Below are 16,188 nucleotides of genomic sequence, written 5' to 3'. Positions count from 1 at the left end.
CGCTGACTCACTGGGGAGAATCACACATCTTTTTGGATGGAGCTCTTGGCTGGAGTCAGAAGGCCTGGATTGTGCACTCAAAAGTGATGCTAATTCAAATACTTGGGCTTCTAAGATTTTGCCTCTCACATCCCCCATCCTTTTCCACCTCTGCTCCTCGGGCATCAGTTAACTGAAAAGCCACACCCAAGGCTACAGTCTTAGCAAAGGAGCTAAGTTATTGTCATAACATAACATAAAAAGATACAATTGTAGAGTCCCCAAGAAAGAATAGGGTGGGGGTATGGTTCTGGAAGTATAGAATGTTGCAGAAAAAGGTAACCCCCTTCCCACTCAGCCATCACAAGTCCTTCCTGTCACAAACTATGATGGTGTTTCGATTGCCATTAAATGTGGAATTTGGCCCAAAAGCAGCCTGGGTGGCAGCAGGTGGTAGGCAGGATGTATCCTGCATTGTACCATCCTTCCCTTAAGACCGAACACTTAGCAGTAGGGTTCCAGTCTGCTTTGTCTTGTCCAACTGTGGAAGGTGCAGGGATGCAGCCCTAGCTGCCTTCCAAAGAGTGCCGTGCTATCTGGGAGCGTGGAGGCTGAGTCATATTTTGGGAGAGAACTGTGTTTTTATACCCGCAATGTAGGGTGTTGCCATACTATTAATCATTATTATGGTCAAAAACAAACTCACCCCGCAGTTATGACAAATCTGGGTCTTGGCTCTTTCTTGTTCCTACATTGTCCCTCTCTTAGTGTCTGCCTTCTGGAAGCACACGTTAACTCTCTATTGTCAGAAGAGGCAGCGGTCTTTCTTTAACTTTAGTAAAACACATTTTTTGACAGGGTCTCACTACGTTACTCAGGCTGGCCTGAGTCCCCTGAGTCTCTTGCCTCAGCTTCCTGAGTAGCTGGGCTCACAGGTGTACTACCACACCCAGTAGGCAACTATCTAACATCGTTTAGGGGTGCAGCAAAGTCCTCAATGGGGTTGGAGTGGAGTGGATTCTACTTTTGTCACACAGAGGACAGAAGCCAGTGCTTCACTTATACTAGGTAAGTATTCTACCAGGAGCTTCATGCCCCATTCCAAAGTACCTCATTTATTTTGTAAATTATGATTATTTTTATTTTTTTTGTGTGTCTGGGTGTTTTGCCCGCATGTATGTCTGTGCACCACACAGATGCCGGAAGAGGGGGTCAGATCCTCAGGAGCTGGAGTTACAGATGGTTACTAGCCACCACGTGTGTGGAGGCCAGTGGAAGGGGTTGGATCCCCTAGAACTGCAATTACCAATGGTTGTAATCCACCATGTGGGGCCTCTGGAAGAGCAGTCAGTATTCTTAAACCACTGAGCCATTTCTCCAGCACCCAACGTACCTAATTTAAGAAAGTGGGGAGTCGGGGTGGGGCTAGCCATCTGGGCATGGTGATGCTTGCTTATAATCCCAGCATTCAGGAGGGTAAGGAATGAGGATTGTGAATTGGCTTGTGAATTGGGCTACACAGTAGATCTGTCTCCAAAACAAACTGCTGTGGGATGTTCTGTATGGCAAATGTGTTGCTGATTAGTCAATAAATAAAACACTGATTGGCCATTGGCTAGGCAGGAAGTGTAGGTGGGACAAGGAGGAGAATAAAGCTGGGAAGTGGAAGGCTGTCAGAGAGACACTGCCAGCCGCCATGATGACAAACAGCATGTGAAGATGCCGGTAAGCCACGAACCATGTGGCAAGGTATAGATTTATAGAAATGGATTAATTTAAGCTATAAGAACAGTTAGCAAGAAGCCTGCCACAGCCATACAGTTTGTAACTAATATAAATCTCTGTGTTTACTTGGTTGGGTCTGAGCAGCTGTGGGACTGGCAGGTGAGAGAGATTTGTCCTGACCGTGGGCCAGGCAGGAAATCTCTAGCTACAACAAACAAAAAAAATGCAAACCCCAACAGGCCTGGTGGTATACATCTACAATACTAGTACTTAGGAGGCAAAGAGTCCAAGGCCAGCTTCAGCAACAGAGCAACACCTTGTCTCGTCCTCCTCATTTCACCTTCCCCCTAAACCAGCAAACCAAACAGACCTTCTTCTCTATCGCTAAGACCTAAAATTCCCCCTAGTCAATACACAAATGCTCTACAAACCTCATTAATCACTTGGCACCTTTTGTTTGCTTCTTTTGGGACAAGGCCTTGACATGTAGCTCAGACTGGCCCTGAATTCATCTTTTTGTCTCAGCCTCTTACTACTACGATTATGGGCCTCTATCATCCCCATAAGCCACTTCAGTCTTCATATTAGTGAGCTTTTATTACTACTTCCTCCAGAGAAGGAGATGGAGTGAACATAGAGACCACAGAGTACAGAACACAAAACCAGGGGAAAATCTCATCCTCAAGGAAGAGAAGGCCACAGAGAGGGGCTGCTGGCGCAGGAGGCAACTTGATGGTTTTGCCATAAAGCAGTTTTGGATCTAAGTTATGGCCACAGTTAAAGTTACTATAGTTACTATAGTTAGAGGTTAGGTAATAAAGGGAGTACTAAAAGGAAGAGCCACTGGAAAAAGGTTTTGAAAACAGGGTCTTGGTCTGTAGTCTAGGCTGTCCTTGAACTTGAGAGCCTCCTGACTCAATCTCCTGTGTGCTGGGATTTCAGGTGTGACCTGTACAAGGCTCGTTATTGGAAAAGTTTTTGAACTTTTTATTGATTGATTCTTTATGGATTTCATATCACAAATCCTGATCCCATTCTTCTCTCTGTCCCTTTGTATCTGCCCTTGCAACCCCTCCATCCCCAAATAAAAGAAAAAAAATGTCATCACAGAAGCTGTAGTGTGACACAGTGTACCCTTTTATCCACATATCTTTACTTGCATGTGTTCATTTCAAAGAGTCATTGGTCTGGTTCGAGGCCTCTGGTTTCTGCTACACCATCAATACTGGGCCCTAACCGGGCCTCCTCTTGGATATCCTGTTGTTAGCTCACCCCATGCAGCAGGCATCAAGCGGTGGGGCCAGTTCTCCTGCTTTCTCCTGGGGCTGGCTCACCCACGTCTACACCACCAGGGCCAGCTCTCCTGTGTTGTTCAGGCCAGGGGCAGGGAGCACTCTCTGAGTGCTGCAGCTGGTGAGAGGCAAGGCCAGCGCTCTCTCTAGTGACCACAGGGACAGCTCTCCCACCCGCCATAGGCTTCAAGGGGCGGTGGGGGGGGGAGTTTTCTTTCCTTGGCCCAAGCCACCATATGGCAGATGAGGGGCGGGGCCAGATCTCTCATGCTCATGTTCTCAGAGCTGGCTCACCTGGGCCCTGGTCAATAGGGTCAGCTCTACTGTGCTACCTAGGTGAGGTCCAGGGCCTGCTCTCCTGACTGCTGCAGCTGGTGAGGGGCAGGGCCAGCTCTCATGTTCTCATAACCCCGGGGCCAGCTTTCCTGCCTGCAGCAGGTGGCAAGGGGAAATTATTGAAATTTTTTTTTTGTTTTTCGAGACAGGGTTTCTCTGTGTAGCTTTGGTGGTTCTGCAACCAGCTCTGTAGACCAGGCTGGCCTCAAACTCACAGGGATCTGCCTCCCTCAAACTCACAGAGATCTGCCTGCCTCTGCTTGGATTAAAGGTGGGTGGCCACCACCACCAGGCAAGTTACTGAAATTTAATGAGCCATTTTTCAGCCTGGGGCTCAAGCCCTGGCTGTAGAGCAAGAGTGTGAGTTTTAGGCCGAGCTCAGGCCTTGCGCAGTTTCTGTGGCCAGGGACTGGCTGCAAGGTCTTTGTGTCCTACAGAGCCAGAGAAGCTGGGGAACAGTAGGTGACTCCTGGAGACTTTAGGTGTGCTGTTAGATAGTACCTAGTCTGCCAGGCTAGGCCCCACCCCTTGTAATCTTATCCAGTGACCCAGAAATCACTTTCCTCTTTTCTGGACCCCACTATATCTTGAACAAATCAGAAAATAGGGCAAATGTTGCCCTACTTGTCCTTTACCTGGGCTTAGAGGAAAGCAGATAAACCAGAAGAAATGTCCTGAATTATGGTCTCAGTAACCATTTTCCCTGCCATTTATCCGTATCTATCATCGTTTGGGTCATGGTAAAAATCACCCCTCAGAGGGTGTCCTTCTAAGCCCCTTGTTAGGCAGCATCTCCCAGCACAGTCATTTCACTGTTTATTGTTGTCATGACACCTATCACCGCCTCGGCTTGCATTTACTGGTTGTTACTTTTCCATGCCCCCATCCTATGGGAACCCCACGAGAGAAGCCCCTCACTTTAACTCCGTGGCCCGAATGTGGCAGCACTGGCAAGCCCTTTCTCTGCTTAGAGTATTTCCCCTTCCTCTGCTGTATTCTGCCCTGTCATCTCATCCTTCTTGTCCCGCAATGCTGGAGTCAGTGTTGTTCTCCCTGAGCAAGGCCTCCTGCATGATATCAGCACAGAATTTTCTTCTTTAATGACAGCTTCATTGTCTATGCTTTGGATTTTGCCCTCCGTGCCTGCCTCCTCTCTCCTTTATTTTCTCCTTAGTTTTGTTCCTCTTCTCTTTTCTCTTTCCTTTCCCATGTCCTTCCGTTCCTTCTTCCCCTCTGCTACCCTTGAGAGAGGATTTCACTATATAGCCCAAGCTGGCCTGGAACTCACTATTATAGGTCCAGACTGAACTGGAACTTGTGGCAATCCTCCTGCCTGAGCTCTGGGGTTCTGAGAACCATCAAGTCAGGAGATGACATATGCATTTTATGTAAGATGCTTCTGAGCCAACAATGCTTGACAGCCTGGTTCAGCCCCTCACCTCTCCCTTGTCCTTGCCAGGATTCTGCTTCCTTATAGATAAGATGAAGAGGTTGGGCAATGTGACCTCTTAGTTTTTAACATTGGCAAATTTATGTTCTGGAAAGTTCTGGAAGATAATGTCCTTGGCTTGTCTAACTTAGAATCTCTACAGAAGCCTATTCAAGAATAGTATCTTCAATGTAATGGTGCTTAATGGGTGAGTGAGTGGATGGAATGAGTAGCCCGAGAGGCAAAGGTTACAGAAGGCCGACTCACAACAAGCCAGAAACAACAGCATGGTCAACCACACTACCCAGGCCTGGGTTAGAATCCCAGTCTCTGCCAAGTTGGTGCTCTCCAAGGCTTCTTTTCCTCAATCTGTCATCCTGCAGTGTTACTGGTACCTACTGCTTTGGGCTGCTGGAGGACAAAATGAGATAATGTCTACAAAAAAAGTCTGGCACACAGTTTTCCCTCACCTTTCTTTTTAATTAGCTCACGCCAGGAAGGAACAAACAGTTCGTTTTCAATGCAGCAGAATCTGAACTTCAATCACATCCCTGCCTCCTTGCGTGCTTGGAAGCCTGGCTGACCTGAGTTAGGGCTTGGGAGCAGGGTGCTGGTATCTTAGGAGCATGTTCTCACGTAACCACTGGCTGGGAGAACCACTGTGGAGGCAGATGACGCTTATCAGCAAGGCGAGAAGCCCACAAGGAGAATGTCTCTCTTCAAGCCTCAGCTGCTGCAGCAAGACATCCCCACCTACAAGTTCTCACATGGAGGTCTTTGCTTGCCATTGTTACTGCTTCCTGAGGGTCACCCGGGTAGATTCGGTGCCTTGAAAGTGGGGATGATGTCTTGACCACCTCTGTAGCCTCTGTATCCTGGACAAAGAACTTACTGCCTGAGTGGAGCAGAGGTCCGGGAGTGTTTTTAAAGTGAACTGATGCACTGATTAGCTTTGGGAAAGTCAATTAGCCTCTGCAAGCCCAGGTGCCTTTTCTGAGAACTCACCCGGGTTACTGTGAGGATCAAGCCCTCTGTTATCTGGAAGAGAATCACTGTAGCTGCTTTCAAGCTTCTTCCTTTACCTAAACCTATTTACCATCCCTTTCAGGACTGGACTTTCTGTTCTCTAGGCTATTTTGTCACCAAAGCTAGAAAAAGGCATCCGTGCTGATGTGTTAATAGGTGTTAATTGGACGATGTATTTACATTTCAACAGGGAGCTTTTCCAGGGTGGGCAGGAATGAGTAATGGTGGCGGCCAGGTGTTAGCGCTGGGGAGGCAGGGTTTGTTGTTGGGGAGGGAGGGGGGCTTCTGAAGCCATTTCTCAAACTGCTCATGCAGGGGCCCTGTGCTTTTCAGTCAGGCAGCAAGCAGCGAATTTGCATTCAGAAAATGCCTGAGGCCTGGGGAGACACACTGAAGACACATCCTACTTGGTCTCTAAGAGCAATGGAAGGCTGGCTAACAATTCACCTGCTTCCTCTCTGAGCCCTGAGTCACACTGACTCAACAGGCCTGATGAACTTGTTCCAGGCTTGGAGACCAGTCCTGGGGCCCACAAAAACCACTATCCTGGAAAGATTACTTCCTTCAATCCCCCTAGGCAGCTCCTGAGGCTTTGCACATGCTCACCGAGCCTGGGGCTTTTGCTGCGTGGAGGGTTAAACTCCTTTGGAAAGAGGTGTAATTTTGGGTTAAAAGTTCCTCTGGTGCTATTAATGTTGAGCAGAAATAGGTTCTGTGCCTGAAATATCAATGCATGTGTTGAAAACACGGGAGGGCAAGGGAAGGGTTTAACTGGCTAAGGCTAGCTGGAGTTTACAAGTGTGGGCAGGGGCACATGTGGACATGTACAGGAGTGCACCGCCATTGTTATTTCTCAAACCAGGAACAAATGGCTAACCAAGGTACCATTAACAGCTAAGCAGACACTGGCTGCCAGGTTCTTCCTGGATCCCTCAGTCTCTACCCTACTCCCTAACCTAAACTCTCCAGCCCAATTATTGGGCTGGGCTGCCCTTCCCCCAGCTGTCCTTCCTTATATAATCCAGTCATTTTGCAGCACTGGTCCTTTTTTCATTTTTTGGTCTACCCTTTACTCTCTTGGTCAGTCTCTTGGCCCAGGCTGCCCCTCCTGATTGACAGCTCCTCTCCTCTCCTCTCATCTGCTCTCTCTCCTCACATGGCCCAGCTCAGTCTGGTCATGTCCACTCAGGATTCTCCCACATGTCTCTGCCTCTGGCTATGCTCTCCCACATATCTGTAATAAACCTTGTCCCTCATACCTAGGAGCTGTCATGTCCTTTCCTTTTTATGTTTCTTTTCATTCAGGCATGAGTTTGTTTCTGAATGTGTGTTCTGTATGTATGCTCTGTAATTTATCTTTTGGATCTTTTCTGGAGTTGGTTGTGGAAATATCCTGTTTTCTCCCCATGGTGTCAAGGTTGGAATCTAATACCTCATACACGCTAAGCAAGTGCTCTGCCCCTGGGCTCCTCTCTAGCCCTGGTTATGAAAATAAATTGCTTTTCCTTGCTGCCTGACATCTAAAGAAAGCTACCACCTAGGCTCCTCCAAACGTGGCTCCTGAGGCTGTTGAACTACCCAGGACATGATACAGCTACTCTGGGTCTTACTGTTCTCCGCTCAGAAGGCGCTGTTCCTGAATCCATTCTGAACATACTCCCCATTTATGTTGTCCTGAAGAAATGCGAAGAAGAGGAGCCTCATGGCCCTTCAGTTTGATAATGACTCTACCTACAAAGGCTGAGAAAGAAATCAGTGTCACGGGTGCAGATGGAGCCCCTGCTTGTAAGTACATGGGAATGTGTATTTTGTGAGAGATCCAGATGGATCTGGTCTCTGAATGAGGCTGGCTACAGATAAATGTGGTTACTCAAGCTGAGCAGTATTCAGCAGGTGATGAACAGACGATTTTCGTAGAGTACATTAGAACTGCAGACTAATTCCTGGTTCGGCCTCGGCATTAGAATAGCTACTCGGAACACCTTTGGCAGTGGGGTGGAGAGCAAGCAGAGACAGGCAGGTCTCCTTGGAATGAGAGTAGAAGCTACCAACTGGGATCGAAGGCTCAATCCAGCATTCACACTCCGTGTGACCTACAGTCTTTTGAAACATTTTGCATTGGTTGCCCACATGTAAAAACTCAGTGAAAATAATAGGACCAGGTAACACTGGGCAAGTTGCCTGCTTGGCAATGATCAGGATCAGGTCTACTGAATAGTGACTGGCACACTGAGGTAGGATCTGCACTCACATCTGCCATGGTTCCCACATCTCCTGGTCTTTTATACCCTGCATATTTCCCTTGTGTTGACTCTCTGGCTCCTTTGGGCTAGTTTGTATCCCTGGACTTTTAACACTTCTCCTGGTGGAAAAGGCCATAGGCAAAGGCAGAGGATAGGAGACCAGCTGAGACATAGGGTCTGAAAATGGGCAAGAAGCCTGAGAGAGGCAGCCCGAGGTCCTCAGTGGCCATCCTGTCAGGCACAGACATGGTAGCAATAGTGAACCTGGATTTCAATGTCCACTGAAGACTGAGGCAGGAATCTTGGTGAGCGGGGATTTAGACAAGTTGAAGGATACAGCAGCGTGTCTGAGGTCCAGTGCCCATGCATGCCACAGTCGTACTCAAACCCTCAGTGCCTTCCTGTTGTTTTTATGAAAACGAACAAAGCCGTATTGTGGTCAACAAGGTATTGAAGTTTAGCCTTGCCGGGGCAAACTCTGCATCATGGGCCCTGTACATTTGGAAAAGCAGCAATAATCAAGATGCTCCCTAGCCTCGTGCGAGGCTAACTGCAAAGGGCTACTTTGTGTTTACATCTGAAGAAGGCAAGCGCCATCTCCAAAGCACCACGTGTGGTGGAGCACCCACCTTCAATCTCAGCACCTGCAAGGATGAGGCAGGAGGCTGAGTGCTTTAGTTTGCTTTCTGTTGCTGTGATAAACACAATGGCCAAAAGCAACTTGGGGAGGGAAGGGTTCATGTGGTACACTTCCAGGTCACACAGTCTATCACTGGGGGAAGTCGAAGCAGGAGCTCCAGCAGGAACGGGAACATAAACCATAGGGAACATTGCTTATTGGCGTTCTCCCACTGGCTTGCTTAACTAGCTTTTTTCTACAGCCCAGGCCCACCTGCCTAGGGCTGGCACTACCTCCAGTACTGGCACTGCTGGGCCCTTCTAAATCAATTAGCAATTAAGAAAATGCATCACAGACGTGCCAATGTGACCAGTGGAGACTCTCTCAGATAACTCTTAGCTGTGTCATGTTGACAGCTGAAGCTAAGGAAAGCCAGCCTGGGCTGCAAAGACAGACCTTGTCTCAAAAGACAAAATAACCCAACCAAGCAAATAAACCCCCAAATAGAAAACAACACGGAAAAAATACCCCACAACAATAACAAAAAAGCCATGCCCACTGGAGAGAGAAGAGTGAGTTTTAGAATTCTGTGTTTACACTTGCGCCATGGATAGTATTTCAGAACCAGAGCCACAAGCTCCTCTTGTTTCCCTGTTGCCGAGAGGTGAACAGCTTTGCTGAAAGTCACCCAGTAATTGAATCATTTGTGCACTTCCAGGGAAAAAGGTCATGAGAGCCAATTAGAGGGATGCTGTACGAAGCCAGCTACTAAATAAATCCCCTTCAGTCTGGCCTTCCCACCTTCACATCATTGCACGGGGTTGTGAGCAGAATCGGAAGTTCGTGTTTGTCTTACCAAAAAACCATGAGACAGGAATTGGTAGAAGGAAATGAGTTTATTTATAGTTTGGACAAGAAGTGAGGAGAGAAAAACTCTCGGCGTCTCTTTGCCTTCTCTATAGCAGGGTTACAATCTACAGATAAGATGGACAGAGCCAGAAACCATGTATCTGGAGACTTGGTTGTAAGGTAAGTTATTAGAATTGTGAAATTGTTCTTTTCCTGGGAATGCTTTCTTTGGCACACCTTCCTGGCACAAAGGAATTTCTAGGGATTTCCTGGAGAAATTTTCTTTTGGGTCCCTGTGGTACCCTTGTAGATGATGAGGATTTGTTGTTTCCTAAGACGGCTAGATTGGCTGGGCTGGGCTGGGCAGCCTCAGGGATGGAGAAGACAGCCCTGCTCTTTGCTCTTTGCTCTGTTTTGCCCATGACATTTGTCTCAGCAGGGAAAGCCTGTCTCAGTTACACATCATCTACACACTTCTAGGAACTCTTCTACGAACTGGATGCATCTGAATCCAGATGCCAGTTGTGTTCCCTGTGCTGGCTAGGGCCTCTACATGCTCAGCCACCAGTTCTGAGAGTAACACATAATGGTAGATCAGAAGGGTCTGTAGCCAAATGTGACTTGGCCAGGTTCCCACTCTTGTTTCCTCCCCATGCCTCCCTTTAAAGGCTTCTCTTAGAACAGTGGTTCTCAATCTTCCTAATGCTGTGGCCCTTTAATACAGTTCCTCATGGTGTGGTGATCCTCAACCGTGAAATTATTTTTGTTGCTACTTCATAACTAATTTTTGATACTGTTATGAATCATAATGTAAGTATGTGTTTCCTGGTGGTTAGGCGACCTCTATGAAAGGATCCTTTTGACCCCCCAGAGGTGTTGTGACCTGTAGGTTGAGAACTGCAGGCTTAGACCTTCTGGGCTGCTGAATGGCAGAGGGTGAGCAACTCACAGGGATAACTAACCTTTGCTTTGGATCGTTCCTTTGTGGTACACAAAGGCAATGCCTATAAATGGCTGCTTTCAGCATACTGCTTAGAGCAATCACTGGTATCATCCTAGAACATGGCCACAGGGAGACTGTTGTGAGGCAAATTAGGGGTGGGAGGGAGTTCAGCATCCAGTGAGTATTGCCCTATGAAACAGCTCCTTGGCTGTAGAGGTATCTGTAGGTTATTTTTTTGGGGGGGTGCCATCCAGCTCCCAAATAAATACATGGAGACTTACTCTTACTTATGAATGCCCAGCCTTAGCTTGGCTTGTTTCTAGCCAGCTTTTCTTAAGTTATCCCATCTTTCACCTTTGGGCTTTTATTTTTCTATATACCTTTCTTTACTTCTTACTCTGTGGCCTGTTGTATAGCTGGGTGGCTGGCCCCTGGAGTCCTTCTCTCCTCCTTTTCTTGCTCCTCTATAATGAGAAATCCACAGTCTGCTTAAAAAGTAAAGGAATTTATTAGGAAGGAAAACTCACTACAGAATAGGAGATTTATCGTAGGGTCCTAGAAGGCTGAGGTACAGTCCCATACTGATCTTCCGCTTGAGTCCATCCCAGCATCCAAGCCCAAGAGGGAGAGAAGAGGGAGGCATAGCGCAGCTCAGGTCTTAAGGGTAGCCCTGAGGCCATGCCCCAGGGGCAGGTACTTCAAGGTCATAGGTTAGGTAGGACACTTACCTGCTGTATTTCTAGGGGCTGTTTTGTTGTAGAAGCCATAGCCAAAGAGGGTTCCAGATGCCTTCCTCACACAGCATAAAGTATTTATTTGCATCTTAGCAAGTGGCCTTAGCTTGGCTTAGTTTCTAGCTAGCTTTCTTTAACTTAAATTATCCTGTCTACATTTGCCTCTGGGCTTTTCCCATTCTCCTTCTTCTGTAAATCTTACTCTTACTCGGCCATAGCTTGATGTGTAGCTGAGTGGCTTGCCCCTGGAGTTCTCTTCCTTCTCTGTCTACTTCCTCTTTTCTCTTCCCAGTTTTCTCCATATATGTATATGTGTATGTGTATATATATATATATATTTTTTTTTTCTCTCTGCCTGCCAGCCCCACCTATTCTTTCTCCTGCCTTGCTATTGGCCAGTTTTTTATTAGACCATCAAGTCATCAGGTGTTTTAGACAGGCACAGTACCACAGCTTCACAGAGTTAAACAAATGCAACATAAACAAAAGTAACACACCTTAAAATAATATTCACCAACAAGTTTGGATTCTCCATGTTGATGATACAATTTCTGTCATCCTGGAATGGGGAACCCTAGGATACATGGAATGTGGGTGAACTGGTCCAGGTAGTGTTTGCCAGGGAAGATGGGTCAGTTGGAGAGCATCTCAGCCAGAATGCTGCCATCAGACCAGATGCTGATAGATTTGGTGTAGCCCTTGGAGTTAAGTATGATCTTTGGGCCTGGGTACTAGCATGTAGACACATACCATCAGAAAGCCAACGTGATCATACTCAGGGCCAGCAATTTAGGCCAGGCCAAAATTATAGATCTTAAGGTTGCAGTTGTAATGTGGGAGGGCTTCAGCTTCCTGTGGAACACTGGCTGAATGTGTGTATGTCCTAGAGCCCCTGTAGGATCTGGTAGAGGAGATAACAGATGTGGCCATTGCTCAACTGCTAGCTCTTGAGCCGTTTGTACAGGTTTGTCTCTATTGTGTCCTGCATGATGTAAAGATCCCTGAAAGCTTTCAGGGTGGGTGTCTGAAGAATGTCTCTGATGCCTAAGATGCTCTCTCTCATGGTGGCATCACAGCAAGATCTGAATCTCCATCACTGTGTGTCCTTCCAATGTTTGAAGGGCTGATCTCTTGATGGCTATTGGAGTCTTGTGTATGTGGTCATAAGCTGAGCTGACCATGTGTATGTACCTTTGTGAAGTGCTGCCGATCTTCTAGAAGGGTTACACCTTCACCACTTCTCCCAGGGACAATCCCATTGGCTCCTGGAGGCTCCCCACACCTACCTCCCCAAAGCTACTCTTACCTTGAATTACTATCTCAGTGTAGGGCCTGGCAATCTGGGAGCTTCTGAAGGTTGGCCAGCAGGGTAGAAGTAAAAGAATTCTAGGTGAGAGTTTTGTTGTAGAAGCCATAGCCAAACAGGGTTCCAGATGCCTTCCTCACACAGCATAAAGTATTTATTTGCATCTTAGCAAGTGGCTCCATTCATTTAGAGATGAAAGAAACTGTTTACAGAAAATCTGGGCCTGGACCTCTGGGTTCACCAAGGTCAGTTGTGGAAAAGTTTGTTCGAGTCTGAATATGCAATGGAAGATGTTAGAAGTTGAATATTAACCTCCCCCAATAAGGAACTTCTGAGCAAATCTAGAGTCTTTATCTATAATTGTGGGTGTAGTGAAAACGAAGTAAAATCTTGTGCTTTCTTGCTGGTTCTGCCCAGGACAGTAACTCTATTCTACACAATTCCTAAAGTTAAAGCTGTGGAATGTATTACACAGCCTTGTGTTCTAGTTTCGTTCTATTGCTGTGATAAAACAGTCTGACCAAAAGTAACACGGGGAAGAAAGCGTTGGCTTGGCTTAATACTTCCAGGTCACAATCTGTCATCAAGGGTCAGGGCAGAAACTTAAGCAGGGACTTGAAGTGGTTACTACTTGCTGACTGGCTCTTTGGCTCACTCAGAAGGCTGATGCTTAACTAGCTTTCTTACATGGCTCAGGACTACTTGCCTAGGGATGGTGCCACCCACATGGGCTTGGCCCTCCGGCATTAATTAATAATCAAGATCACTCCTCACTGACACCTCTTCAGATCAGTTTTATCTAGACAATTCCTTAACTGAAGCTTCTCCTCTGAGATGACTCTAGGCTGGGTAAATTTGATATTTAAAGATAACTGTAATTCCTTATAAATTTCAAGGCATTATGCAAATGGAAATAAGTAGTTATCACCCTGGTATGTGGAGATCTTTTTTGGTATGGATATTTAAAAAGTTTGAATGGTTTATTAGCATATATTAATTATAGTTAATACTGGGTTTGTTATGTTTTCATACATGTATATGATGTATGTGAGTGGGAAAGGAAGACACTGACAAGCTCAAAGGTGAAGGCAATGGGAGGCTCTGCCTGAGCAGTGAAGCGTATAGGGGACAGTAATCCCATCTGGCTGCCAGGAGTAGTTTTCATCAACTAAGAATAACCCTGGAGTTTGACAGCTGGAGTCTGAGGTCCGCTTGGGCCACCTAGCTGCCATTCATGGGTAGAGAGCCCCAAGTTTCTGTGGCTCCAGAAGTCTACCATAGCTGCATCCTTTCAACAGGTTGATGAATACTTTGAAGGTCTTGAAAATATGAAGACATGTCCTCTGTCCATATCAATCTCAGTGCCACGATTGCTTGTCACTTGGGAGACATCCTCAGTCAACATTAGCTGAGCCAGGGGGTGCAATCTGAGGAGTTTCAGGAGGGGAAGAGAAACTGCCCATCTCGTAGGCTGTAAAGCTAACTGTGCACGGCAGAGGCCCTTGGTATGAAAAGAAAATGAAGACAACTCTGCTGGACATTGGACAGTGTCCAGTACAGGTTCAAAACCAGTATGTGCCATAGGAAAGACAAGAGACCACACCCCTTCTCCCCACCTCGTGCATGTAACTGTCAGTTTCTAATTTTTGAGCATCCAAAAAAAAAAAAAGCTGTTTCAACATTTCACCACCCTTTTTCTGTCCCTTGTGCTTATTGTTTTTCTTTTTATCATATTGTCAATAGAACTGTTATGTTGTGGGACTAGAAATATGTCTTTGGGGGCTGGAGAGATCGGCTCAGCAATGAGTAGCACTTGCTGTTCTTGTAGAGGGCCCAGGTTCAGTTCCCAGCACCCATGTGGTACATCATGTAACTCCAGTTCCAGAGGATCCAGTGCCCTATTCTGGCCTCTGCAGGCACGAGGCATAAACGTTTTACACACACACACACACACACACACACACACACACACACAGGCAAAGCATCTGTACACAAAACGTCTTAAAATATGTTTTTATTCTCCTTCATACATTCATATGATTTTATTTATACATTTTCTTACTGCTGGTTAATCTTTCTTTTTTTTTGCTCACTTTTTTTCATAAAATGTTTCTTTATCTTATGCTCTCTTTTTTATTAACATAAATATTTTTATTAAAATTAACTTGGAAAATCAAAAAGACAGCATTGTTTCACACATTTTTGCAATCTTTTTCTGACAACAGAATACAGTTGGAGTCTCAAATCTGCTTCAGCTGACCACTGCTTTGACGGAAGTAAATGAAGAATGCTTTCACCTGGAACTGCACTGTAGGAAGGAAAACCGCTCAGGATTTCAGAACCCCTGCAGAGCAATTAGCCACACAAGAACCGCAGCAACAAAACGGTTTCTCAGTAGAGACTGCAGCCATTGACAGCATCAGGCTGGCAACTCCTTCCATGGCCAGCATGTTTACAGGAAACTTGAGCTCTTGTTAATTCGATCTGAACTTTTTTTTTGTACTTATTTAGGCCAACAATTGAACCCAGGGCTTTGGACAAACACCCTACTATTGAACTATACCCATGAGCGCACAAATCAGAATTGTAGCGTTTTAGAGCTTACAAAGCCCAGTTACTCATTCTTAGGCTTCCTCATGAAAGATGAAGGCCCAGAGCAGACCTGGCTGGTCCAAGGCTATCACTTCCTCATTCAGCTGCCCAGTGCTATCTCAAAGGAAGACAAGTGACCCACATTTCCAGACTTTAAACAGACTCCTTGTGTGTGCCCTTGTGATGTCCCCGCAGGACAGCTCTGTTCTGGTGTTGAACAGTGCACTTTTTGAGGTTGTTTCTGGCATTGAAGATGCCCCTTCTCAGGTCACTCTTTCCACATACACGAGACAGCAACCATTCTCGAACTTAACAACTTTATTTGACACAAAATACAATATGGCTGTGGGAACAGCAAACTCCCAAGACAAAGGAAAGAAAAAAAACCATGGCTCTCTCTAATTTATAATTAACAGGAAGGCGAGTCACCACATGAGTAACAAACGGGTAAGCTTTAGGGAGAGTCTTTTCTAGTGACCATACTTTTGGAATTCCCACTCTCTGTTGTCCAACGGACACACCTGCCTCGTTTTGAGCCATTGAGAGATGCAGTGGAAATGAAAGGCATGATTATAGACGCCCCACGTGACAGTACACTCTTCGGAAGTAGCAGATGCCTGGTTGGCCTGACATTCAATGCAAAGATCCATAATGTGGTTCCTTCAGATATCAACCACAAAATCCCAGGCCCAGAGGGCTACTGCATTCCACTTTTTCACTTCAAAGCGCTTCTTGCCCACACCGCTGTTGGCGCCACTAGGGTACCCACATCCATCACTGCCGCCATTTTGGAAAGACATTGTCTATCGCCAGCCGGGCCCATGCTCTCTTTATTATATTTTTAGTTGTAGTGTGACTTTATCTTATTGGGCTTTTGTTTTTGTTTGCTTAAAACCACACATTAAAAAAAAAAAGGTCTCATCATGTAGCTCAGACTGGCCTTGAATTGCTGTGTGGCTGAATGTGGTATTGAAGTCTTGACGCCCCTGCCTCAGCACTCCAAGTGCTTTATTACAGGTATGTGCCACCATACCCAGCTAAGAACTCATGTTTGTTTTTTTTATTCTTTTTACATTTACCTAATTTTGTTTTCAAACTCTCTCATTATTGAAAAA

At 46.2% G+C, this 16,188-nt stretch overlaps 2 pseudogenes; both read right to left on the bottom strand.

Annotated features, from left to right (window-relative positions):
• The window catches only part of LOC131900056 (mitogen-activated protein kinase 3-like), a 51,158-nt pseudogene extending 38,802 nt beyond the window's left edge, over positions 1 to 12,356 (bottom strand).
• Positions 12,357 to 15,480: 3,124 nt separating this feature from the next.
• LOC131899796 (E3 ubiquitin-protein ligase RBX1-like) lies at positions 15,481 to 15,866 on the bottom strand (annotated as a pseudogene).
• Positions 15,867 to 16,188: the final 322 nt, after the last annotated feature.

Source organism: Peromyscus eremicus, chromosome X, assembly GCF_949786415.1.
Source record: "Peromyscus eremicus chromosome X, PerEre_H2_v1, whole genome shotgun sequence".
Classification (NCBI taxonomy): domain Eukaryota; kingdom Metazoa; phylum Chordata; class Mammalia; order Rodentia; family Cricetidae; genus Peromyscus; species Peromyscus eremicus.
The sequence above is the reverse complement of the archived record's forward strand: the minus strand, read 5'-3'. Positions and strand labels throughout refer to the sequence as shown.